Source organism: Ambystoma mexicanum, chromosome 2q, assembly GCF_040938575.1.
Source record: "Ambystoma mexicanum isolate Mex_15411 chromosome 2q, UKY_AmexF1_1, whole genome shotgun sequence".
Lineage (NCBI taxonomy): Eukaryota > Metazoa > Chordata > Amphibia > Caudata > Ambystomatidae > Ambystoma > Ambystoma mexicanum.
Genome location: NC_090924.1, coordinates 547,268,720 through 547,296,594, shown reverse-complemented (window position 1 = coordinate 547,296,594; position 27,875 = coordinate 547,268,720). Strand labels below are relative to the sequence as shown.

At 42.7% G+C, this 27,875-nt stretch overlaps 1 protein-coding gene across 3 annotated transcripts in view; it reads left to right on the top strand.

Moving 5' to 3' along the window:
- Window positions 1-27,875, top strand: part of CRHR2 (corticotropin releasing hormone receptor 2) — a 2,206,543-nt gene that overhangs the window by 1,259,370 nt on the left and 919,298 nt on the right. The window lies entirely within an intron of this gene.

Below are 27,875 nucleotides of genomic sequence, written 5' to 3'. Positions count from 1 at the left end.
AGGTAACTCCTGTTAAATTGTTACATAACCTAACAATCCACCAATGCATTTTGAGATAGGAAATATACTGTTTGGTGATAATGTTTACATTTTGAAATTGAAGATCATAAGACCTACATTGATTTATTTACATTTTTAAAGCGCTCACACAGCCCGTGGGCATTGAGGCGCTGTTACAGGAACATGTTTCTCTTAGTTGTGTATTTATAACGCACTTAATAACCAGAGGTTTCTAGGCGCGATAACGCACTTAATAACCAGAGGTTTCTAGGCGCGGACCAGGGATTCAAACCTGTGTTGCTTGTGTTGTCTTGTTTCCAAGGCAAGCACGTTGCCGCTGAGCTATCCTCCCAGGACAATGTTGACATGATAACTCAGGGCTAGGTGATATACCTCACACTCCAAGTTTGAAATTATCAATACAAAACGGCATGTTGCAGCATTCACAAGGGCATTCAACCCTGTTTGATAAAAGTTTGACATTATCAATACAGTGACAATTGAGCCTATGCAAATCACTGTACTCATGCCCCTTAGAAAGGGTCATGATGTAAAGTCTATGCACCAATTAGTCATTGGATTAAAATGATGTATTATTGTTCAAAATAACGTAATTTTGGTTGTGCTTTTTGAGTTAGTTAACTACAAAGTGGTTGGAAGTGATTGTAATTCTTAACATTACATTGTATTTTATATAAAATAATGCAGATTGCTCTGTTTAAAATAATGTGAAAAATAGGGCCATGCAGAGATGGCACCTTTATCAGACTAACTCCATATTGTGTGTGAGTTTTGAAGATTCCAACCTCTTATATTTTGTATAGGAAAGTCTCTGTAGCCCACTTTAAACACAGTATGTTGTTCATGTTCATCATAACATAGTACTGCAACCCCATGCCTTTATTCTCGGATGAATCAGAAGCTCTCCAAGTGTATTATTTGACTACGGTTTTCACGGAATTGAACAGCAATTTAAACCACATTTTCCCCTTTGTATTCCCAGCGTGATCTAGTCAGAAAGCACACCTTGGGACTATGGTGTGTTTGCCCATGATAGCTGGGGTACACTCGTTGACTATGCTGCGTTTGCCCACAATGTTTGGGGTATACTCATTGACTATGCTGCATTTGCCCATGACGGGTGGGGTACGCTCATTGACTATGCTGCGTTTGCCCATGATGGCTGGTGTACACTCATTGACTATGCTGTGTTTGCCCATGATGGCTGGTGTACACTCATTGATTCAGTCTTTTCCAAAAGCTGTTATGCCCTGTGGTCAATTGATGTCCCTTATCATTGTGGACTCCTTTGGGATACATCATAACGGGGGATTGTAACTTCTCCCACTGCTGGGCTCTGAGCCGCTGGTGAGCCGTATGGTTCCCTCTCTTCTGTTCTTGCTTGTAGGTCCTACTTTGCGCCAGTTCCTTGCCGTTCACAACTTCCTTTTTTCTGGTTTACTCCTATCATGTCAGGATTTAAATAAAATGATAACCCCTAACATCTAGGGAATTCTCCGACTTGGAATAATTCCATTAGTCAGAAATGTCTTAAAATGAATACTCGTCTTTGTCTAAGTTCTGAATATCCACTCATAATTTAGGGAATATTCTCTGCATCCATTCACCAAACCCCCATTCACCCTGAAAATTGGTTTTCGCCTAGGACGTGTACCAATAATAATAGTTCAGCCCACAAATGTTGAATTATTAATGCAAATTGTTCTACTCCACCTCCGTCTCCACACAGTCCTTCTTGTGCCTATCACAGGTCAACCTTTTGCTAAAATAATTACTTTGACAATAAATCACCCTGTTTACAACTCACAATTATCAGAATTATACCTAATTATCGTGGCTCAGTCTTCATTAAAACACAATGATTTACTAAACTGGGAAATGTGCAAGTGGCTTTTAATTTGCTCACAATGCATTGTTCTGCTTGTTGAAAGAAACATTTCCTTCGCCATGCCTTTTAAGACTCCGCCTCCAGTGATTGGAGAACATTGGCTCAGCTGAACTGAAGCTTACTTTCAGTTGCATAGCCTCCCTTATCACTTAAAGTTATTTACCCCACCCGTACCTATCTGAACCACGTTTTTCTTATACTGTGTTCCTTATCAGCACACTTATTGTTAAGTGGTCACGTGCAAGGGATCCATTGTGGCTACCTGAGTAGCTAACCCAAGTCTCCAGAACGTAGGCAAACACATGCCAGGACCTAAACCTCAACACTCTGACCACATAATTTAGAGCAGGCCCCAGTTCTGAGAGGTGAGGATCGTCTTTGGATCTTTAGATCAGGGGGATGCAGACGATTCCGAATCTAGCAGCAACATTGATCTACAGCATTTGGGTCTGATCAGACAGAGGAGGTCCTGGCAAGTTTACGGAAATGTGGACACTTTATTGGCTCGACATTCTGTGGGAACCAAAGCACAACATATTATTTGCCCAGAGGATCATGTGGAGTTGCAAGTATTAAGGAAAAGGCCAGTGCTACCATTTTGAATCCAGGCCTACTTGCACTCATGATGTTCCTTGACAGGTTGGTCTCCCTTCGGACAACTTAAATAGACTGCATACAAGGGTGAGGCTGGGCACTGCAATCAGCCTCACTACAGAAGTGCACAGAGGGAGAAGATCCCTAAATCTTTGAGCATATAGACAGTACTGCAAAGTGGGACACACCCAATTATCCGCACGTCAAAGGAGGCACAAATGGCCTACAATGATCTCTGCCTAGGCATCCTGGAGATGCTTGGAAGTACTACTGATACACCTATGAGAAATGCAGTAGGAACAGAAGAGCCACCTTAAAAGTCATCATACAGTTTCAAATGTACAGTAGAGTAGTGGCAGGTGCAGAAATACAATACATATATAAATTGAACACTAGTGTTAGATCATTGCTGAAGCTCCCTGAAAACCCTACTGCTTTCCCAGCTCAACAACTCCAAAAGCAGAATCTAGAAACATGCATTCACACAGATATAAAAGGGCAGATCACTGGCTGGGGAAGGACAACTCCTACAAACTCTGTCTCCAGACATCTAGTGAGAACCCAAGTAACACCCATTAAAGGAGAACTGGGAAGGTGCAGAAATCCAGAGAACTCCACAGCTCTGACATCCTCTACAGCTATGCCACACCAGTTGAGGTGAGAAAACCACTGCTATCACCCATTCATATGACTGCAGGACAATGGTGCACCTAGCACACTCCTGTCCTACCTTGCCTCCCTGCAAGCACCTGCATATGAGTTATTATGAGCTCAGTGCGTTAGAGGAGGACAAACTGATATAGAAGCAAAAGAGATGCATTCCCGGAGAGATCACAGGAATTGCATGCCCATCTAAAATAAAGTATTGGACTTACTAAACCTACTTGAGCAGACATGGTATAACCAGATGATGCCAACATTGAGCAGCTCCTCCCTATTATCTGTGTCAGCTTAAACCTATTGCCAACAGTGGCAAGAGTTTTCAGATCACACGTAATGGTTACATCGTTCAGCCTCAGAGCATGTAGAACTCCAAGATCATAGGTTATTGCTGTCTATCTTTACTAGGGCATTTGCTTTAAGAGAGGATGCTTACATGAACACAGGATCTTCAAAAACAAAATAATAGTCCGGATGCTTCTCTTCTAAGTGTGATTGTGCCCCCTTTCCCTCAGAGACCCTACCCTTGCACAATGTATCTTCCCTGGGATGTAGGTTCCTAGGCATTTTTGGCCTACATAACAAGTGCCTCAGTTTGTGTAGATCAAGAGGGGTGACCACATCCCTTTCTGGTGTTCAGGCATTAGGGTGGCCTAAACCCCGTCTTCTCTGCCTGCTCTACATGTGCTCTTTCTGGTGTCTCAGAGCCTATGACTCACTGCAGCTTAACAACAAATGAGTAGACGGGTCAATGGACATAGCCGTCAGGGAGAGTTACAGAAGGGTATCTGGGGAATGGCTGGGCTGCCTCCTGATTCTTCTCCACTCACCTCTCTGCTATCATTGTCATCTCCCTGCCCCGTCTTCTTCCTTCGCCCAAAGTCTCACCCTGCCTGGTGCTGACTGGCCCTGGTAGAACCGTTCTGCTCTGCCTTTCTTTCCTTTGACAGTTCCTTTCCCGCCTGATGGCCTTATCACTTCTGCCCCCTCTCAGATGTTACCTGTTGGTCTCTAGTCATGCTTTTTCAATTTATAAGCCACCTCCTCAGCTGAGCATGAACTCCTCCTGGGCATCTCCTTCTCCCCATGATGTCACAAGTCCAATCTTCTCCATAACCACTTCACTAAACCTACATCTCACAGTGGTCCTCCTTCCCCATCTCTGTATCACACTCTTACCTCTTCTCTGTCACGTTCAGCCTCTGATAATATGACCTTCCCCTTGGGGCTCATAACCGCCCCATGCAGCCTGATTCCTACCGCCTCCTCTTTTCTTCCACTCCTGTCTCCGGCTGATATCACATCCTCCTGCAACCATCATCCTTCTGATATTAGCAACACCTCTGCACCCCATTACCTTTTATCACATCCTCCTCTCCTCTCTATCCCTCTGATATCACCACCTCATTCTTCACTTGATTAATTACTAGCACCTTCAATCTCTCCATCCCCTGCTTCCTCTACTACTATCCAGTGTTCAGCCTTTCCCAAATGCAAGCCTACTTCCCCTGCCACCCACTCTGAGCAACTGGGTCTGTATGCCTTTATACTATGTCCGCTCCTCTGCCTAGGTGGGCTCCATAGTACGGTTTTAAATCTGTGGCTTGTAATGAGGTTGATTTGTGCTCAAGGGGCTTTATCAAGCCAATGACCTGCCTGTGCACAATTTCGAATGTTTGTTGTTCTCCCCTCACGCACCCTGGTGCTGCCTGCTCTCTTCTGAGGTCTCCCCTGTTTCCATAATCTGAATTAGTGGCTGGAAACACACTAGGTTAGCTTTGTGAACTCATTATGCGTTCATGATGATATAGAAACATTGAATCCCCAGCATTAAAATGTCTTGACAAGAAACAATGTTTCTGTAACTTTGTTTCTCCTACTGAATTCGTAGTGTTCTGAAATGGGCACACTGCCAACATTCTGTCTACTGAACGACAAAGTTCGCCTCGGGTCATGCAAACTCCATGAAATGACTTAATTGATTTCTAAAGGGAAGCTGATACTGTATCAAAACACTCTTCAAATGAAGAGATACACGGTTTCCCTTAAAGAAAAGGGTGTATTTTGCTATGTTGGAGCTGCTATGGGAGGCCTTCAGTTGGCGAGGTGGTGCATTATTATTGCTCTGAAAGGTCTCACAGGGGGTTTGGGTAAAGTCAGGGCTTATAGAGCTGGACTTAGCTAAATGGCTGATGGAGGGGGAAGAGTGAACGCACCCTTGTCTGGCCTATAGTGAGGCACTGTAATTGTTCCTTTGGCAATTGATGGGGAACATGGTCCAGTGCCCAGGCAATATTCCCCCGATGGCCCCCAGGCCAACATCACTGAATTAGGGCAGCAAACGGCCACTAAATCAGATCTGTTGGGGTCCTCTCAACTATGCAGGAAACTTGATCACAGATCATACAACACATATGCAAAAATGACTTTTTAGCTGACTTTACAGCGCCTTCAACTCCCTGCCCTTCCTTGGCCCACCCATTCACACACACGGCACCTGAGGGCTTTTTTAGTAGAACCTGCAGTGCCTGTGCCCAGCTCTTTTGAGCTGGGCCCACTTTTCCCTCACTTTAAGTCTGCAAATAAAATCTTTCTTGGGGTGCTGTCTTACATACACTGATTAACATCTGATGCTGTACATGATGGGTACCCAAGTGAAAAGGGAACAAGCTTTGAAACCCTTACAAGAGAACTGAGGTCATATAAACCACTCTGAAGGAGTAACATCCATTTCAGTGATGTGTCCACACCCCTCTGTCACCAAAACCCAAACCATGTTAATACATAATTACCAACTGAATATGTAGCCAGGTATTGTTCTAAGAAAGATGTGGGGGTGTTGCAATGATCGAAAACCCAACATCAGATCCACCTCCTTATCCCTTTCGATCTGTGTAATATGGTGTCCCTCAGCATTGGTCCCTTTCTAACTAAATTGGGAAAATCTTCCTGGGTTCAGTGGCTCAAGCCCTTCTGTGAGTGTGGTATAGGTTTCCTCTGGCAATTTGTGTGGGTCAGCAGGTAGCACGAAAATATTCCAGGCTTCTCTTTCTCCCGTAGAGTCATGGCTTTTTAAACTAGACCAAACTCCTGCGGTTATAGGTCAAAGGATCGAATCAAAAGGATTGAAATACAATAGGGTCGAATCAAAAGCACCAAAATGAAAAAGGTCGATTTTTTATTTTTTTTGATGGGTCCCCCTTGAAACCCCTTTTTTTGTGGTAAAAAACACTTTGTTTTCCTATATGCTAACCAAATAAAATATATATATTTGCCTGGACACCAACTCCTGCCTCTTCAGCATCATATGGCACTCCCAACTTTGATTGGACACGTTCTATGATTGTTTTCTGTCTCGTAATGCATGCCTAAATGGTCCTATCCAAAGCTTACATTGGCCGTTGAACGTTGCGTGTCAGTGTCTTAAGAAGGAGTTCAGACCTCAAACTACACCCCACCTTACAGGCGTAAACAACTCATCCGAGTTTCAATGTTGACTTTTGGTATAACTGTCATTGTGAAAAAATATGTGAAGTAATATAACACACACTTTGATTTATACGAATATTAGTGTAACCTGCACTTCTGTCACTTCCAGTACAGTGTCGTTATTGATATGTGTAATGTATGCAACAGATATACATTGCAGAAACACATTAGCATATATAATTTAGTTGGTTGATCATTCTGCATTCATAACTATATTTAATATCTGTGAGGTTAATGTCTCAATAGGTTTTTAACATGCCAGAACATTTTACCATGAGGCCTTTATGCCTGAAATTTGGAAACCACATTCCTATATGTGAAACCTACTCACTTATCAATGATCATCCTTCTGCTTAAGAATACAATCTAACTTAACTGATGACTTGTTTTAATGCTCTGTCTGTCCATTGGTTGTTTTAAGTAATGTGTTGTACTCCATATGCAAATATATTATTAGGACGTTTCTGTTCAATGCCAAAGTGTAATACAGTTCCCGGCCCAAAACGCTCATGAAAATTCATGTATCTTTACAGCCAGATCATCATTTGTCGAAATTATAATTTTCTTAAAATGTACATCATAATGTAAGCAATTATGCTGTTTTGGCCATGCCTAAACAATCATTCATTATGTTACAGGAATGCAAATGTGGCCATTAACATCTGATCCACTGACTCACTAGATATCAGCTAGGCAAATCACTCTGGTCTTACTCCCAGACACAAAATACAAGGATTATGTCTGAGCTTAGGTCAGCAGGAGGCCAACGCCTCTCTTCCTTGGGACCCAGCTCTGGAATGATTTATCTATGTATCCATGTATGTATTTGCCTATTGGTGTCTTATGCGGTGTCAATTGTTATGCAAGGATTGCTTCATAGCACCCTAATCGACGCACTGAATTGTGACATGAGCTGGACTTGATAAGATTAAAGAAACTGTTAAAACATTTCTATTTTTCTATGTGTCCTTTTATCTAAAAGTCTAGGCCAGTTGCACTTAGGTGTAATATATTTGAATTAAGCTTCAAAGTCATTTCCAATTATATGAACATTACCAGCTACATTTTCTATTTTTTCAAAGAACACTGTTTCATTAAGTTTTTTTTTTCAATTGATTATTTGCACTCCCACTTTTTTCTGATAATGAAATTGAGAAACTGGGAGATTTGGTTATTGGTCCACAAACAACGAACAAAGGGGCAAAGATGCTTTCTAACGTCTAGGAACTGGTTTACAAAGCCTTTTTACTATAGTGTAATTCCATTGGAAAAGACTTTGCCAATCAGGCCCCAGTGCTCCCATGAAGGCAGGCTTTGGACTCATTGCAATCATTTGCTGTGGCGTTGTGAACATTCTCCACAGTGAAGTTTATTTCAATGCTTTTGGAGAGACTTCTCAACATGTATTCAGCACCCAAGATAATTTGCGCAAAGCGAGCGACATCGAATCTTAAAAACTAATAGCAACCTCCCCCACACACACCACACACACACACACACATACACACAAACACACACATACACACATGCATACTCACTCTCCCTCACTCATTCTCTCTCTCAAACATACATACTCTCTGAGGGGCATTTTCAAGGTGCCCATTGGAAAGAGTGCCAGACATCACTGTTACGGAGATTTTTTCTGATCTACCCAATTGTCCTGCATTTGTTAGGCAGAGTTAGGGAGGAGGGCAGACATATCCCCTCCACCTCCATTTCCAGCTACAGCGGACATAGACAGCTGCCTAACCAGCAGCATGGATGTTTCATCTGGATGTAATGCAATGGACACCCATGCAATATGCATGACGGCTTACATGGGAATCTATTGCAAAGGCCGTGTGCAATCTTTAATTTCAGGAGGAATTTACACGTTTCCGTAAAGACTATGCACAAATGAACAGTAAAGATGATTTTGTCTGCTTTTCTCTTCACTCCCCTCCGTGTGATATTCTCTTGAATTAGACATCTCTCGCTCTACCTCTCATTGCCGTTCTTTCTCTTGCTCTCTCTCTCTCTCTCTCCCCTTATTCATGCTTTCCTTAACGCGTGCGCAAACACACACACACACACGCACGCACGCACGCACGCACACACACACACTCGCTCCCATGAGCATACAAATAATGTTTCCTGTGAAATGTTAGACCTACGGATATTGCTCAAGCGTGTTTGTTTGTGTCCCAATATTCAGCGCAAAGAGAAGGCGTTAACTATGGCACATGTACTCGCTTAAGTTGGAGGGTTTTCCACGGCAATAATTTGAAAAAAGAACTGGATGTTGTGTACATCAAACACAGCAAATGCCTTCACATGCTCACAGCACTGACATATACCATATTGAAACAATCAAACAATTGTGAGGTACAATACCTTCTGGTCACATTGGCCTTCCGTGTTGTCTCTGCTACAGATGGGTTAAACCTTAGTTACCCACGTCATCCATGTGTGCCCTTCACCGATTCTTCAATAGTTTGCTGTAAAATGCATTAGAAAATAGATTCGTGACATGCCCTCTAGAGTGAATTCTTTGGCAATTAAGGTGTGTAAAATGATGACTCATATTAAGGAGGCGTGGAGTGTATTATTTTTTATTATAGTGTCGCTCTCTGCTTTTGCACGTGCCCATTTTGATGTGCTTCCGACGTCAAACAGAGGAAGGACGTATTCCATTCGCGAGTGTTATTCCCTGCACTATAACCATTCCATTGTTTGCTCATAATTGTGGCTTTGTGTCGATTTCTTTATATAGTCTGTAGAAGTAGGTTGCCTCTGGGCTGGAGATGGGCAATCTGATTCTGCTCAGTCTAAGCAATGCATGTTGGAATCAGGTTGAATCTTTCCTAACATTTGGAGCTGAAGCTCAAAATCAATCAAGGTGCAAATTCTTGCGGACAATCTTGCTGGCGGAAGATAGTAAATCAGTACTGGGTCTGGCTGCTGAGCAGGCTAGAGTAAAGCCCAGCAGTACCTCACTCGGGGACTTGATGACCACGGTGCACAATCATTTAAAGGACATGGGACTGGAGCGTCCCACTGTTAGCGGAATGACACTTTTCCGAGTAAGATGAAAGACAAGTTAAGTAGGACCCTGCGTAGTCCATATGGTTACTCAGTGGGAAGAAGAGTTTCATGCATGCAATAAGCATCTCAGGGGGCATTCTCAGACTTTCCAAGGGGACACTTAACTATAATGCGAACCCCCACCCCCTCTGGCAAGCTTCATAGCATACTTGAGATTGAACCTATTGCCAGTAATGGAGTATGTTGGAGCTTGAAAGGGAAAACCCCTGGAGGCGGGGCTTCATCACATCTGTGGCCACTGCATTGAAACTGCCAGACATATTCTGATTGAATGCCCCTCATGGGCAGCAGAGCATCGTAGGGCATATGAAAAGTTGTTAGCTCCTGGTTCAGATCGATGTTGGTCTGCGATATATGGCGCAGAGTCTTTGGTTGTTACAACAGCAGCTTATTATGTCTGGCAAGAGTTTTTGAAACAGATTGATCTTTTACCACTCTGTTTTATTTATTTATTTGTATTTTTAATGCGCACTACAGCCCATAGGCATTGAGGCACTGTTGCAAGAAGATGTCTTAGTTACAGGAGCATGCGGGCGAGCTCGTGGTCACATGGAGCATGACGTGATATTATTTGTTTGTTTTCAATGTATGTATTGTTTGATCTGGAGTCTAAATGTAATCATTTTTAGTAACTATATGATGTTTGAATGTGTTTTCTCTGTTTTATACAGTGTGAAAGGCTTGCCTGCCAAGCCATAAACACTTAGAACAAAAAATAAATAAAAAAGATAGCTTGACTCGAGTATTTGGCACGGATCGGGGTGCTCACCTGCACGCAGCGGCTTCAACGCTGGGCAACTTGTTCTGTGCTTCCCTTCATTTCATTTAACTTTATTTGGATTATTTTTTATTACATGTTCATTTCAATGTTTTTTTTGTTCTTTTTTTTTCTTTTTTAATATTTGTGCTGGGATGCACCCGTTCTATTCCGATTTGCGTTTATAGGTGAATATGGTTCGAACTGTTTCAAACACGGTGACCCTCAGTTGTTAATGCTGACCCTGAACATGGGTGCATGCCAATCGCTCAGACAATTAAAGTCACAACTTGTTACGACTTGCATAAAAGGACCCCTCTGATTTTAATAAAGAATCTGCTTATGTTTTTCCGCCTATGAATTGCCTGTCAGATACATGGCTACAGGTGCATTCAATCTGAACAGTAGTATTCTTAGAACATAAATGAATACGCGCCCCTAAGTGGGACATTTGAACTCTACAACTCTATCAGCGGTCACAAGGCACGTGATTTCTGGTCACTAATCAAGGGCAATTCTAAATTAGTAAATCAGTCACTGCAAAACTCGATTGGTGAAAAGACATGGACATCCCACTTTGAAAAGCTTTATGGAATTCCGGATAAGGATAAAGAGAGCGAAGCCCCTAGTTCTGGGGAACGATGGGAAATCCCTCTGGATCTGTCCACAATCAAAATGAAATTAAGACATCTAAATGGTTCCAGGGCGGCAGGACCGGATGGAATAACCAATTTTGATATAAAAGATAAATTGGATTTCTGGGCACCTTTCATCAAGGAGGTATTTTCAAACTGTGTAAGCCTCTCGTCCATTCCTGCATCATGGAAAAAAGCGATCCTGGTTCCCATTTTTAAAAAGGGAGCTAAAGATAATCCTGCACATTATCGCCCCATCGCGTTACTAGATTCCATAGGAAAACTTTTCGGTGCCTTAGTCCTGGATAACTTTAGCAACTGGATCTCCATGACTGGCCTGTCGGACCCCCTCCAGGCGGGTTTCGCGAAAAACGTCGGAACTACGGTTAACATCTTGGCGGTGAGCATACTAAAAGCCAAAGTGTTCGAGGGCAGTCCGAAGATATACATGGCATTTATCGACCTGGTGCAGGCATTCGATCGGGTAGACAGGCAACGTCTTTGGGCAAAACTGCAACTTCACGCCTGTCCCCCAAGGATACTGGAGCCCATAAAGGCCTTGTATACGGACACCTCAGTATGTGTCCGGTTGAACAACCAAGGCCTCCTATCCTCCTGGATGAAAACGGTAAGAGGGGTAAAGCAGGGATGCCCTTTAGCCCCCGCTCTGTATAATGCATACATGGCCGATTTCAAAGAGTACGAAGCCAGAGTCCGGATGTTCCCTCCTACACTGGGATCAAGCAAAATCTCACGCCTACTATATGCGAACGACATAATACTCTCCGACGTAACCCCGATTGGCCTCCAGAGGCAGATAAACAACCTCGACTCCTACCTGAAGGAAAATAATCTTTTGATGAATTTGGAAAAAACTAAGATCATGATTTTGGGTAGAAAGGAAAGGAAGTTGGAGAAATTCACATGGGTGATAAACAACACTAAAATCGAACTGGTGGACAGCTTCAAATACCTGGGCGTTATCATCAACAAGAATAGTAAGGAAACAGCGATGCAGGAAAACATCATGTCCAAAGCAAGACTGCTCGTTTCACAATCCCGAGCAATACTGAAAAAATATGGAAAATTTACTATGGCGCCAGTGGTGACTTTCTATAAGTCTAAAGTAATTCCAACGCTCACTTACGGGGTAGAAGCTTTACCGAACCTTCCAACTTCCTTTTGGTCCAAACTGGAAGGATTCTATTGGAGAAAGGTTCTAAATCTCCCCGACTCGCTACCAATTGTGCTATTAAGAAGGGAACTTTCTCTACAATCCTTGACCTCCATTGTGATCCGTAACAAAGTCATGCTATTTCGAAAGTCTCTACTTCCAAGCCCCCCATTGATTATGCAAGAAATTCAGCAAGAAATTCAGTCGGGAACATGCAAAACGTTAACAAAATGGGCGGCAAAGATCGATGCAATCCTAGAGGGCGCTGGACGCTGTAAAAATGAATTAATACACAACCCTTCCAAGTTCAAACTGCGTCTACTACTGCAAGACTGGATCGACACCTTAGAAAAAGCAGCCGCATCAAAATTGTTCACAGATTTTCCTCCACAGTTGACTAAAGTGAACGAACTTAAGCCTTACTTGATAAAAGGGCCGGATACCAGTTTCAGGGTTAACTTCTTAAGAATCCGTTTGAACATCCTACACACAAGGGAAGTCCTATTCCGAAGAAAGTTGGCATCGGATGAAGTTTGCAGATTCTGCAGGAAGCTAGAGATGGCAGAAACCATAAGGCATCTCCTGCTTAACTGCTTAGGACTCACAGGCCCTCGTTTGAGACATTTGGGGAATTTGTTCAAAAACCTACATGTCTATGAAGAAGAAGAATGGTGGTGTCGGCTTCTTAGTGGGGTGAAGACCACTTGGGTGATTGCGGTGGTGGGCTTCTTTCGAGAGATTAAACTGCTTTCCTGATGGGAGTACGTGTGTAGGGTTACCAGCTGGGTGTCCTCACACTAACTGCTCCGGGGGGGACACAGACTCAGTCTCTGACTTTGAATTCTAGATCTCGAAATTTGAATTTGAACTAGATTCGAAAAAGAATTGATCTGACAGAGCCTTTCGGGGAACTTTGAGATGCATGGGGCTCTGGACAAAGATTGTCTTAGTTTTTACAGGGAATCTGGATCAGTTAATGGGGGGACCTCTTTATCTCTCCTTTCCTCTTTCCCCTCTTCAATTTTGTAAAAATTGTGTTATACAATTAAACAAATAAAAAAAAAAAAAAAAGAAGGGAGCTCTGTCCCCTAACAATCCCAAGGGGCCATTGGGCTGAACTCTGCTGCTGGGTCAAGACTTGCATCTCTACTAGCCACCCTGTTGTCTAGGACCTCATTGTGTTTCTTAAGGGTTGCCTTACATATGTAGGTTTCCTGCTGTGAAGAAAGCCCTAAATCAGCTGCCCAAGCAGACAATTGGGCCCTGCCAGCAAGACTATAGGATGTGTAGGACAGTGTAGAGACTGCCTCCCTCGCATGTGGTTGCGACCATGTATATACACCACCCCTTTGCACTCACTTCTTTTTGCCACTGTTGGCTATTTAAGTAAACAGGTGGCAACAGGTTGAACCCAGATTGATTTGGTTAAACAGCTCAACACTGAGGTACTGATAGGTGAATGTTCTCTGTGGCAGGAAGTACACGTAAGTTAAACTGGAAAACAAAGAAGCATAGTTGACTGGCCCAAAGTTAAGAAATTGGGTTTGACACACAAACGATTGTGCAACAAGATAAACTCGAAGACTAGGCTCCTTTATTGGCAGTAAGATATATTATGATGTGGACAATAGGTGCACTTGGAAATCTACCACAAACCCTTTAAAAAATCAGGCTGGATTGCATAAGAATCTATGAAAAGACAAATAAATATTCTTCAGAACACACGTCCATACATGCAGAGGCATCGATATGGGGGGAAAAGGTGCACAGGCCATGTGCCCCAAAATGGCTAACTGATTCAAAGAAGTCATTTCCCATTGTATGTTCATGTTATTGTATAGTGTGCTGCTGACGCGCTGAGTCTTATGTCTTGGTGTTGGCAAGTATGCTATAATCTGACTATTTATTCCAGTAATGCATTTTGCAGTCACTGTAGTGCATACAGTTTTTTTTTTTATATTCATTGTGTGAACAAAAAACTGAGAAACAATATTATCATGTTCCAAAATTGGAGACTCGGCTTAAATCCCAACTTCACATCTTAACCAACGTATGTGATCCTCAGCAACTCATTTAATCTTATAGTGCCTAGCCTGTCAGAATTGAGAGTCTTAAATATGTCAGAATTGCCCGACACTAAGAGTGATTTAGTTCTCTGGATAGGCTCTTCAAAAACACATCGCTCATGGTTTAACTGGCTAAAGTGTTGCGTCAGACATAATGAAGTGACCACTGATAGACTACACGCCACAAATGAAGTTGTTTTGTTGCTCAGCAGCAGTAACAACACTTGAACATCATTGGCGTCTTCCAATCTAAGCCTATGTTTGGAGAGGTCTTCTTTCTTGTTGGCTGCTTATCCACTGGATATGCTCTGGTACACCCGCCTTTCTCGTACCGTCCACTCTGTCTCTTGTATACATGCATGAGTATGTTTACACTCTTTAAGGCACTTACCTGAGGTCTGTATCAATGCTGGGTTATGTGCCTTTTTCAAGCAGCTAATGATCTGAGGTTTGAGCCTTTGCTAGAGCACAATCACCCTGTGTGTGGGCTGCTGAGGCTGCCCTTGAAATGCCACATGTGTATTACTATGCTTCCATGATGAAGGGGGTCACAGGACATGCTTCTTTTGGTCACTGCTGCGAAGCATATCAAGCGTTGAGTTGTGATCGCAGCGGCGGGGAAGAGGGATTAGCAGTGATGCTGTATCCTTCCATTTATTTGGTTCAGGGGTGGCCCCAATGCGTCTGTGCTGCAGTCCGCAGAATCCCTTAAAATGGCTGCGAAATGGTGATGTGTCCAGCAGATACCTTTGGTAAACAAGGTTAGCGATGCACCTTCTGCACAATGAGGAGAGATGATATGTCAAGTATTGTGAATTGTGTAAGTGTTTTGCTGCTATTGGTGTGGCCTGGAAGCATTGTAGTAGTCTGCACCAGCATTGCATCACACAATAAAGCAGAGCATTTCACCATGTGGGAAACTGTAGAAGAAGCAGTGACATACGAATGACACGTTAGCATGGAGAATAATGTAGGAAGTGCTTGCAGCTTCGACACAGATCACTTCAACGGGTGATGCTCTTAATCGACTATCTTGATAGCATATCGACATGTCTTTTGAAATATAACAGCATAGCAGTTCTGTTTAAGTTTTAAATCACGGATGCACACTGGTTTTGAAAATCAAGAGCTCAAAGTGTTAACGTTTAGACCCTCCAATGTAGTTACCCGTTGATCTTAGTAGCAAGATCTGTCTGCAGGGTCGGACTGGGTCAAGAAATAGGTCCGGTCACCCAAAAAAAAATAGCCCACCCCTCGCCTCAAAAAAGTGGCCCCCCTCGCCTCACGACCCATGACCTCTGATGACATCACCAGAAGTGATGTCATTTGACCCCACCCCAAAGTGACATCCCGGGAAGCGATGAAACACGACCTTTCACCCCTTGACAAAGCAGGAAGTGGCATCAAATAGCATTGTTCCTAAGTACACTAAATTACTGTCAATCCAAGCAGACGTCAAAGGCCAAATGATAATATGTTATTATATAGCACTTACGCTTAAGCTCTTTTTTTATTTTTTATAGAACAAATATGCACACAATATCACGCAACCTGTGTTGGTACTCATTTATCGACCTAAGACGGATGAAAGGCTTTTTGAAGAAAAAAAAAGAACATTTGAAAAAAAAAAGATTCTTTTTTTTCTTCCAAGCCGGACCAGGCATGGCCAGAAACCGGCCCCCACTCCCCAGGCATGATTTCGGCCCAACACTGGCCGAAAGGCCGTGGGGCAAATCCGACCCAGTCTGTCGTTCTTCTTTCTCATTAAATGACTATTCGATTGTATGTCTCTTGCCTTTTTCTGGCCATCCTATCACCTATTCGTCCAATCAATGATACTCAATGCATTAACATGCAGCAAGAATAGTGTAGACTCTCTTCCGAAGAAACCACTTGCATTCTTTATCTCTGCCTCTCTTTTCTATGTGTTGGCTTTTTGAAAGTTTCATAATGAATGGCTTAGACCAATTCTATGTTTGCATCTCAGTCCATCAGTAGCGTAGATGGAGGTTAGGGTGAGATAGCTTTTTAAATGTGTGATGCACTAGCCTACCAACAGAGGGCCTGGGGGCAGCTTCCCCGCCCATAGTGCTCCACAGTGGCCATACACTGGACTTTTTCACTGCGGGCCAGGACTTTTTCCCCAGCGGCTGCCTCGCAAGTCCCCCGTGGCTGGAGAAAGTGTCCCCGCCGCACTTTGAGCGGCCCATCTGTGCCTGTCTTTGTTTGCACAATGCCCTGATAATGGGCATTCCTGTTGTCTAATGGTAGCAGTCACTCTCGGCCCTATTTGGGTTGTTTCTGAAGAACATGCTGCCCATCGCAGCTTTCATGAGCAGGAACAAAATACAGAAGGCAAAAGGCACCTTTACAAGGGCCTTGCAATTGCTGTTGTAAAACAGTCCTTTTGTTAGCAGTCTTTCTTAGGTGCAAATGGTTAGCCACTTGGCAATGATGGGATATTCCCCTGTGAAAGACGCCCCCACTCCCCTAGACAATATGGGTCTGCTCCTGAGTCAATTAAAGCGAGCAACACTACAATGCCCTTTTTAAATGTTAAATATTAAATGATGCCTACTAGCTTTCCATGCAAAAAATGGGTTTGCTTTCATGCTGTTAGATCAAACTTCTTATCCTGCATAGCAGCAAGCTGGAAGTTTGTGACACACAATCTCTATGCCCAGGTGAAGTTAGTACACCATTTCTTGTCGTGTTAATCCTACTGTGCTAAAAGTACAGTAGTGTCAATTAGGTCACAGTTACAGTTGTATTTTCTGCATTCTGGGGCCTGTAGTTTGCTGCAAACCCGCCATCCTAGCACATGAGAAGACAGGACTTCAGCACTCATCACCAGAAGACCTCTGTGTGTTTCATTCTACCAATATCTTTACTCATTATACATTTTGCAACACGGGTAAAAAGATTCATCAAGGAAGTTGATGTGTCATAAACAAGACCACTGTACAAAGTGCTGAAAAACAGAGGCACAAGGATAAGGAGAGAGATCCAGATGACACTGGGCACAATGCAGCATGAGTAGGACCACCTTCGTCAGCTCCTGAGGGAAATTGATTGACTAGACCACGTCAGTTGCATACTTTAACCAAAACATGTGTTGTGGGTTTGGAGACAGAGCCTGCCAGCATGGTTAGGAAGATTGAAAGCAGCTGCCTCCATGTCCTGTTTGTATGTTGTCATGCGGTGTAGTGTGAAGGAGGTTTAGATACTAAAGATCTCTGACTTCACGCCATGCCAAGCTCACGTGCTATGGCTCAGAGTGAAACTAAAGATGCCTTAGGCCAGCTGACGTAAAGCATCAGAATGAAGCATCAGCAATGATGCTATGCTTCCAAATATATGACACATACTCCTCTAGTTTACGTTTAGGTATAGGTAGAAAGACATGTTGTTCTCCTGTATAATCTTAATTCGGTCGCAATCCTATGAGATGTTTTAGCGACCCAACAAAAAACATTGACCGCACAACTATCCATTATGGATTCTTAAACCAGCAAAGGTAACTCCTGTTAAATTGTTACATAACCTAACAAATCACCAATGCATTTTGAGATAGGAAATATACTGTTTGGTGATAATGTTTACATTTTGAAATTGAAGATCATAAGACCTACATTGATTTATTTACATTTTTAAAGCGCTCACACAGCCCGTGGGCATTGAGGCGCTGTTACAGGAACATGTTTCTCTTAGTTGTGTATTTATAACGCACTTAATAACCAGAGGTTTCTAGGCGCGGACCAGGGATTCAAACCTGTGTTGCTTGTGTTGTCTTGTTTCCAAGGCAAGCACGTTGCCGCTGAGCTATCCTCCCAGGACAATGTTGACATGATAACTCAGGGCTAGGTGATATACCTCACACTCCAAGTTTGAAATTATCAATACAAAACGGCATGTTGCAGCATTCACAAGGGCATTCAACCCTATTTGATAAAAGTTTGACATTATCAATACAGTGACAATTGAGCCTATGCAAATCACTGTACTCATGCCCCTTAGAAAGGGTCATGATGTAAAGTCTATGCACCAATTAGTCATTGGATTAAAATGATGTATTATTGTTCAAAATAACGTAATTTTGGTTGTGCTTTTTGAGTTAGTTAACTACAAAGTGGTTGGAAGTGATTGTAATTCTTAACATTACATTGTATTTTATATAAAATAATGCAGATTGCTCTGTTTAAAATAATGTGAAAAATAGGGCCATGCAGAGATGGCACCTTTATCAGACTAACTCCATATTGTGTGTGAGTTTTGAAGATTCCAACCTCTTATATTTTGTATAGGAAAGTCTCTGTAGCCCACTTTAAACACAGTATGTTGTTCATGTTCATCATAACATAGTACTGCAACCCCATGCCTTTATTCTCGGTGAATCAGAAGCTCTCCAAGTGTATTATTTGACTACGGTTTTCACGGAATTGAACAGCAATTTAAACCACATTTTCCCCTTTGTATTCCCAGCGTGATCTAGTCAGCAAGCACACCTTGGGACTATGGTGTGTTTGCCCATGATAGCTGGGGTACACTCGTTGACTATGCTGCGTTTGCCCACAATGTTTGGGGTATACTCATTGACTATGCTGCGTTTGCCCATGACGGGTGGGGTACGCTCATTGACTATGCTGCGTTTGCCCATGATGGCTGGTGTACACTCATTGACTATGCTGTGTTTGCCCATGATGGCTGGTGTACACTCATTGATTCAGTCTTTTCCAAAAGCTGTTATGCCCTGTGGTCAATTGATGTCCCTTATCATTGTGGACTCCTTTGGGATACATCATAACGGGGGATTGTAACTTCTCCCACTGCTGGGCTCTGAGCCGCTGGTGAGCCGTATGGTTCCCTCTCTTCTGTTCTTGCTTGTAGGTCCTACTTTGCGCCAGTTCCTTGCCGTTCACAACTTCCTTTTTTCTGGTTTACTCCTATCATGTCAGGATTTAAATAAAATGATAACCCCTAACATCTAGGGAATTCTCCGACTTGGAATATTTCCATTAGTCAGAAATGTCTTAAAATGAATACTCGTCTTTGTCTAAGTTCTGAATATCCACTCATAATTTAGGGAATATTCTCTGCATCCATTCACCAAACCCCCATTCACCCTGAAAATTGGTTTTCGCCTAGGACGTGTACCAATAATAATAGTTCAGCCCACAAATGTTGAATTATTAATGCAAATTGTTCTACTCCACCTCCGTCTCCACACAGTCCTTCTTGTGCCTATCACAGGTCAACCTTTTGCTAAAATAATTACTTTGACAATAAATCACCCTGTTTACAACTCACAATTATCAGAATTATACCTAATTATCGTGGCGCAGTCTTCATTAAAACACAATGATTTACTAAACTGGGAAATGTGCAAGTGGCTTTTTATTTGCTCACAATGCATTGTTCTGCTTGTTGAAAGAAACATTTCCTTCATCATTCCTTGTAAGACTCAGCCTCCCCTGATTGGAGAACATTGGCTCAGCTGAACTGAAGCTTACTTCAGTTGCATATCCTCCCTTATCAGTTAAAGTTATTTACCCCGCCCGTACCCATCTGAACCACGTTTTTCTTATACTGTGTTCCTTATCAGCACACTTATTGTTAAGTGGTCACGTGTAAGGGATCCATTGTGGCTACCTGAGTAGCTAACCCAAGTCTCCAGAACGTAGGCAAACACATGCCAGGACCTAAACCTCAACACTCTGACCACATAATTTAGAGCAGGCCCCAGTTCTGAGAGGTGAGGATCGTCTTTGGATCTTTAGATCAGGGGGATGCAGACGATTCCGAATCTAGCAGCAACATTGATCTACAGCATTTGGGTCTGATCAGACAGAGGAGGTCCTGGCAAGTCTACGGAAATGTGGACACTTTATTGGCTCGACATTCTGTGGGAACCAAAGCACAACATATTATTTGCCCAGAGGATCCTATGGAGTTGCAAGTATTAAGGAAGAGGCCAGTGCTACCATTCTGGATCCAGGCCTACGTTCACTCATGATGTTCCTTGACAGGTTGGTCTCTCTTCGGACAACTTAAATAGACTGTATACAAGGGTGAGGCTGGGCACTGCAATCAGCCTCACTACAGAAGTGCACAGAGGGAGAAGATCCCAAAATCTTTGAGCATATAGACAATACTGCAAAGTGGGACTCACCCAATTATCCGCACGTCAAAGGAGGCACAAATGGCCTACAATGATCTCTGCCTAGGCATCCTGGAGATGCTTGGAAGTACTACTGATACACCTATGAGAAATGCAGTAGGAACCAGAAGAGCCACCTTAAACGTCATCATACAGTTTCAAATGTACAGTAGAGGAGTGGCAGGTGCAGAAATACAACACATATATCAATTGAACACTAGTGTTAGATCATTGCTGAAGCTCCCTGAAAACCCTACTGCTTTCCCAGCTCAACAACTCCAAAAGCAGAATCTAGAAACATGCATTCACACAGATATAAAAGTGCAGATCACTGGCTGGGGAAGGACAACTCCAACAAACTCTGTCTCCAGACATCTGGTGAGAACCCAAGTAACACTCATTAAAGGAGAACTGGGAAGGTGCAGAAATCCAGAGAACTCCACAGCTCTGACATCCTCTACAGCTATGCCACACCAGTTGAGGTGAGAAAACCACTGCTATCACCCATTCATATGACTGCAGGACAATGGTGCACCTAGCACACTCCTGTCCTACCTTGCCTCCCTGCAAGCACCTGCATATGAGTTATTATGAGCTCAGTGCGTTAGAGGAGGACAAACTGATATAGAAGCAAAAGAGATGCATTCCCGGAGAGATCACAGGTATTGCATGCCCATCTAAAATAAAGTATTGGACTTACTAAACCTATTTGAGCAGACATGGTATAACCAGATGATGCCAACATTGAGCAGCTCCTCCCTATTATCTGTGTCAGCTTAAACCTATTGCCAACAGTGGCAAGAGTTTTCAGATCACACGTAATGGTTACATCGTTCAGCCTCAGAGCATGTAGAACTACAAGATCATAGGTTATTGCTGTCTATCTTTACTAGGGCATTTGCTTTAAGAGAGGATGCTTACATGAACACAGGATCTTCAAAAACAAAATAATAGTCCGGATGCTTCTCTTCTAAGTGTGATTGTGCCCCCTTTCCCTCAGAGACCCTACCCTTGCACAATGTATCTTCCCTGGGATGTAGGTTCCTAGGCATTTTTGGCCTACATAACAAGTGCCTCAGTTTGTGTAGATCAAGAGGGGTGACCACATCCCTTTCTGGTGTTTCAGGCATTAGGGTGGCCTAAACCCCGTCTTCTCTGCCTGCTCTACATGTGCTCTTTCTGGTGTCTCAGAGCCTATGACTCACTGCATCTTAACAACAAATGAGTAGACGGGCCAATGGACATAGCCGTCAGGGAGAGTTACAGAAGGGTATCTGGGGAATGGCTGGGCTGCCTCCTGATTCTTCTCCACTCACCTCTCTGCTATCATAGTCATCTCCCTGGCCCGTCTTCTTCCTTCGCCCAAAGTCTCACTCTGCCTGGTGCTGACTGGCCCTGGTAGAACCGTTCTGCTCTGCCTTTCTTTCCTTTGACAGTTCCTTCCCCGCCTGATGGCCTTATCACTTCTGCCCCCTCTCAGATGTTACCAGTTGGTCTCTATTCTTGCTTTTTCAATTTATAAGCCACCTCCTCAACTGAGCATTAACTCCTCCTGGGCATCTCCTTCTCCCCATGATGTCACAAGTCCAATCTTCTCCATAACCACTTCACTAAACCTACATCTCATAGTGGTCCTCCTTCCCCATCTCTGTATCACACTCTTACCTCTTCTCTGTCACGTTCAGCCTCTGATAATATGACCTTCCCCTTGAGGCTCATAACCGCCCCATGCAGCCTGATTCCTACCGCCTCCTCTTTTCTTCCACTCCTGTCTCCGGCTGATATCACATCCTCCTGCAACCATCATCCTTCTGATGTTAGCAACACCTCTGCACCCCATTACCTTTTATCACATCCTCCTCTCCTCTCTATCCCTCTGATATCACACCTCATTCTTCACTTGATTAATTACTAGCACCTTCAATCTCTCCATCCCCTGCTTCCTCTACTACTATCCATCGTTCAGCCTTTCCCAAATGCAAGCCTACTTCCCCTGCCACCCACTCTCAGCAACTGGGTCTGTATGCCTCTATACTATGTCCGCTCCTCTGCCTAGGTGGGCTCCATAGTACGGTTTTAAATCTGTGGCTTGTAATGAGGTTGATTTGTGCTCAAGGGGCTTTATCAAGCCAATGACCTGCCTGTGCACAATTTCGAATGTTTGTTGTTCTCCCCTCACGCACCCTGGTGCTGCCTGCTCTCTTCTGAGGTCTCCCCTGTTTCCATAATCTGAATTAGTGGCTGGAAACACACTAGGTTAGCTTTGTGAACTCATTGTGCGTTCATGATGATATAGAAACATTGAATCCCCAGCATTAAAATGTCTTGACAAGAAACAATGTTTCTGTAACTTTGTTTCTCCTACTGAATTCTTAGTGTTCTGAAATGGGCATACTGCCAACATTCTGTCTACTGAACGACAAAGTTCGCCTCAGGTCATGCAAACTCCATGAAATGACTTAATTGATTTCTAAAGGGAAGCTGATACTGTATCAAAACACTCTTCAAATGAAGAGATACACGGTTTCCCTTAAAGAAAAGGGTGTATTTTGCTATGTTGGAGCTGCTAAGTGAAAAGGGAACAAGCTTTGAAACCCTTGCAAGAGAACTGAGGTCATATAAACCACTCTGAAGGAGTAACATCCATTTGAGTGATGTGTCCATACCCCTCTGTCACCAAAACCCAAACCATGTTAATACATAATTACCAACTGAATATGTAACCAGGTATTGTTCTAAGAAAGATGTGGGGGTGTTGCAATGATCGAAAACCCAACATCAGATCCACCTCCTTATCCCTTTCGATCTGTGTAATATGGTGTCCCTCAGCATTGGTCCCTTTCTAACTAAATTGGGAAAATCTTCCTGGGTTCAGTGGCTCAAGCCCTTCTGTGAGTGTGGTATAGGTTTCCTCTGGCAAATTGTGTGAGTCAGCAGGTAGCACAAAAATATTCCAGGCTTCTCTTTCTCCCGTAGAGTCATGGCTTTTTAAACTAGACCAAACTCCTGCGGTTATAGGTCAAAGGATCGAATCAAAAGGATTGAAATACAATAGGGTCGAATCAAAAGCACCGAATGAAAAAGTTCGATTTTTTAATTTTTTTTGATGGGTCCCCCTTGAAACCCCTTTTTTTGTGGTAAAAAACACTTTTTTTCCTATACGGAAATCAAATAAAATATATATATTTGACTGGACACCAACTCCTGCCTCTTCAGCATCATATGGCACTCCCAACTTTGATTGGACACGTTCTATGATTGTTTTCTGTCTCGTAATACATGCCTAAATGGTCCTATCCAAAGCTTACATTGGCCGTTAAACGTTGCGTGTCAGTGTCTTAAGAAGGAGTTCAGACCTCAAACTACACCCCACCTTACAGGCGTAAACAACTCATCCGAGTTTCAATGTTGACTTTTGGTATAACTGCCATTGTGAAAAATATGTAAAGTAATATAACACACACTTTGATTTATACGAATATTAGTGTAACCTGCACTTCTGTCACTTCCAGTACATTGTCGTTATTGATATGTGTAATGTATGCAACAGATATACATTGCAGAAAAACATTAGCATATATAATTTAGTTGGTTGATCATTCTGCATTCATAACTATATTTAATATCTGTGAGGTTAATGTCTCAATAGGTTTTTAACATGCCAGAACATTTTACCATGAGGCCTTTATGCCTGAAATTTGGAAACCACATTCCTATATGTGAAACCTACTCACTTATCAATGATCATCCTTCTGCTTAAGAATACAATCTAACTTAACTGATGACTTGTTTTAATGCTCTGTCTGTCCATTGGTTGTTTTAAGTAATGTGTTGTACTCCATATGCAAATATATTATTAGGACGTTTCTGTTCAATGCCAAAGTGTAATACAGTTCCCGGCCCAAAACGCTCATGAAAATTCATGTATCTTTACAGCCAGATCATCATTTGTCGAAATTATAATTTTCTTAAAATGTACATCATAATGTAAGCAATTATGCTGTTTTGGCCATGTTTAAACAATCATTCATTATGTTACAGGAATGCAAATGTGGCCATTAACATCTGATCCACTGACTCACTAGATATCAGCTAGGCAAATCACTCTGGTCTTACTCCCAGACACAAAATACAATGATTATGTCTGAGCTTAGGTCAGCAGGAGGCCAACACCTCTCTTCCTTGGGACCCCAGCTCTGGAATGATTTATTTATCTATTTATCTATGTATCCATGTATGTATTTGCCTATTGGTGTCTTATGCGGTGTCAATTGTTATGCAAGGATTGCTTCATAGCACCCTAATCGACGCACTGAATTGTGACATGAGCTGGACTTGATAAGATTAAAGAAACTGTTAAAACATTTCTATTTTTCAATGTGTCCTTTTATCTAAAAGTCTAGGCCAGTTGCACTTAGGTGTAATATATTTGAATTAAGCTTCAAAGTCATTTCCAATTATATGAACATTACCAGCTACATTTTCTATTTTTTCAAAGAACACTGTTTCATTAAGTTTTTTTTTTTTTCAATTGATTATTTGCACTCCCACTTTTTTCTGATAATGAAATTGAGAAACTGGGAGATTTGGTTATTGGTCCACAAACAACGAACAAAGGGGCAAAGATGCTTTCTAACGTCTAGGAACTGGTTTACAAAGCCTTTTTACTATAGTGTAATTCCATTGGAAAAGACTTTGCCAATCAGGCCCCAGTGCTCCCATGAAGGCAGGCTTTGGACTCATTGCAATCATTTGCTGCGGCGTTGTGAACATTCTCCACAGTGAAGTTTATTTCAATGCTTTTGAAGAGACTTCTCAACATGTATTCAGCACCCAAGATAATTTGCAAAGCAAGCGACATCGAATCTTAAAAACTAATAGCAACCTCCCCCACACACACCACACACACATACACACAAACACACACATACACACATGCATACTCACTCTCCCTCACTCATTCTCTCTCTCAAACATACATACTCTCTGAGGGGCATTTTCAAGGTGCCCATTGGAAAGAGTGCCAGACATCACTGTTACAGAGATTTTTTCTGATCTACCCAATTGTCCTGCATTTGTTAGGCAGAGTTAGGGAGGAGGGCAGACATATCCCGTCCACCTCCATTTCCCTCTACAGCGGACATAGACAGCTGCCTAACCAGCAGCATGGATGTTTCATCTGGATGTAATGCAATGGACACCCATGCAATATGCATGACGGCTTACATGGGAATCTATTGCAAAGGCCGTGTGCAATCTTTAATTTCAGGAGGAATTTCCACGTTTCCGTAAAGACTATGCACAAATGAACAGTAAAGATGATTTTGTCTGCTTTTCTCTTCACTCCCCTCCGTGTGATATTCTCTTGAATTAGACATCTCTCGCTCTACCTCTCATTGCCGTTCTTTCTCTTGCTCTCTCTCTCGCTCCCCTTATTCATGCTTTCCTTAACGCGTGCGCAAACACACACACACACACACGCACGCACGCACGCACACACACACTCGCTCCCATGAGCATACAAATAATGTTTCCTGTGAAATGTTAGACCTACGGATATTGCTCAAGCGTGTTTGTTTGTGTCTCAATATTCAGCGCAAAGAGAAGGCGTTAACTATGGCACAGGTGACACACATGTACTCGCTTAAGTTGGAGGGTTTTCCATGGCAATAATTTGAAAAAAGAACTGGATGTTGTGTACATCAAACACAGCAAATGCCTTCACATGCCCACAGCACTGACATATACCATATTGAAACAATCAAACAATTGTGAGGTACAATACCTTCTGGTCACATTGGCCTTCCGTGTTGTCTCTGCTACAGATGGGTTAAACCTTAGTTACCCACGTCATCCATGTGTGCCCTTCACCGATTCTTCAATAGTTTGCTGTAAAATGCATTAGAAAATAGATTCGTGACATGCCCTCTAGAGTGAATTCTTTGGCAATTAAGGTGTGTAAAATGATGACTCATATTAAGGAGGCGTGGAGTGTATTATTTTTTATTATAGTGTCGCTCTCTGCTTTTGCACGTGCCCATTTTGATGTGCTTCCGACGTCAAACAGAGGAAGGACGTATTCCATTCGCGAGTGTTATTCCCTGCACTATAACCATTCCATTGTTTGCTCATAATTGTGGCTTTGTGTCGATTTCTTTATATAGTCTGTAGAAGTAGGTTGCCTCTGGGCTGGAGATGGGCAATCTGATTCTGCTCAGTCTAAGCAATGCATGTTGGAATCAGGTTGAATCTTTCCTAACATTTGGAGCTGAAGCTCAAAATCAATCAAGGTGCAAATTCTTGCGGACAATCTTGCTGGCGGAAGATAGTAAATCAGTACTGGGTCTGGCTGCTGAGCAGGCTAGAGTAAAGCCCAGCAGTACCTCACTCGGGGACTTGATGACCACGGTGCACAATCATTTAAAGGACATGGGACTGGAGCGTCCCACTGTTAGCGGAATGACACTTTTCCGAGTAAGATGAAAGACAAGTTGAGTGGGACCCTGCGTAGTCCATATGGTTACTCAGTGGGAAGAAGAGTTTCATGCATGCAATAAGCATCTCAGGGGGCATTCTCAGACTTTCCAAGGGGACACTTAACTATAATGCGAACCCCCACCCCCTCTGGCAAGCTTCATAGCATACTTGAGATTGAACCTATTGCCAGTAATGGAGTATGTTGGAGCTTGAAAGGGCAAACCCCTGGAGGCGGGGCTTCATCACATCTGTGGCCACTGCATTGAAACTGCCAGACATATTCTGATTGAATGCCCCTCATGGGCAGCAGAGCATCGTAGGGCATATGAAAAGTTGTTAGCTCCTGGTTCAGATCGATGTTGGTCTGCGATATATGGCGCAGAGTCTTTGGTTGTTACAAAAGCAGCTTATTATGTCTGGCAAGAGTTTTTGAAACAGATTGATCTTTTACCACTCTGTTTTATTTATGTATTTGTATTTTTAATGCGCACTACAGCCCGTAGGCATTGAGGCACTGTTGCAAGAAGATGTCTTAGTTACAGGAGCATGAGGGCGAGCTCGTGGTTACATGGAGCATGACGTGATATTATTTGTTTGTTTTCAATGTATGTGTTGTTTGATATGGAGTCTAAATGTAACCATGTAATTTTTTTTTAGTAACTATATGATGTTTGAATATGTTTTCTCTGTTTTATACAGTGTGAAAGGCTTGCCTGCCAAGCCATAAACACTTAGAACAAAAAATAAATGAAAAAGATAGCTTGACTCGAGCATTTGGCACGGATCGGGATTCTCACCTGCACGCAGCGGCTGCAACGCTGGGCAACTTGTTCTGTGCTTCCCTTCATTTCATTTAGCTTTAGTTGGATGATT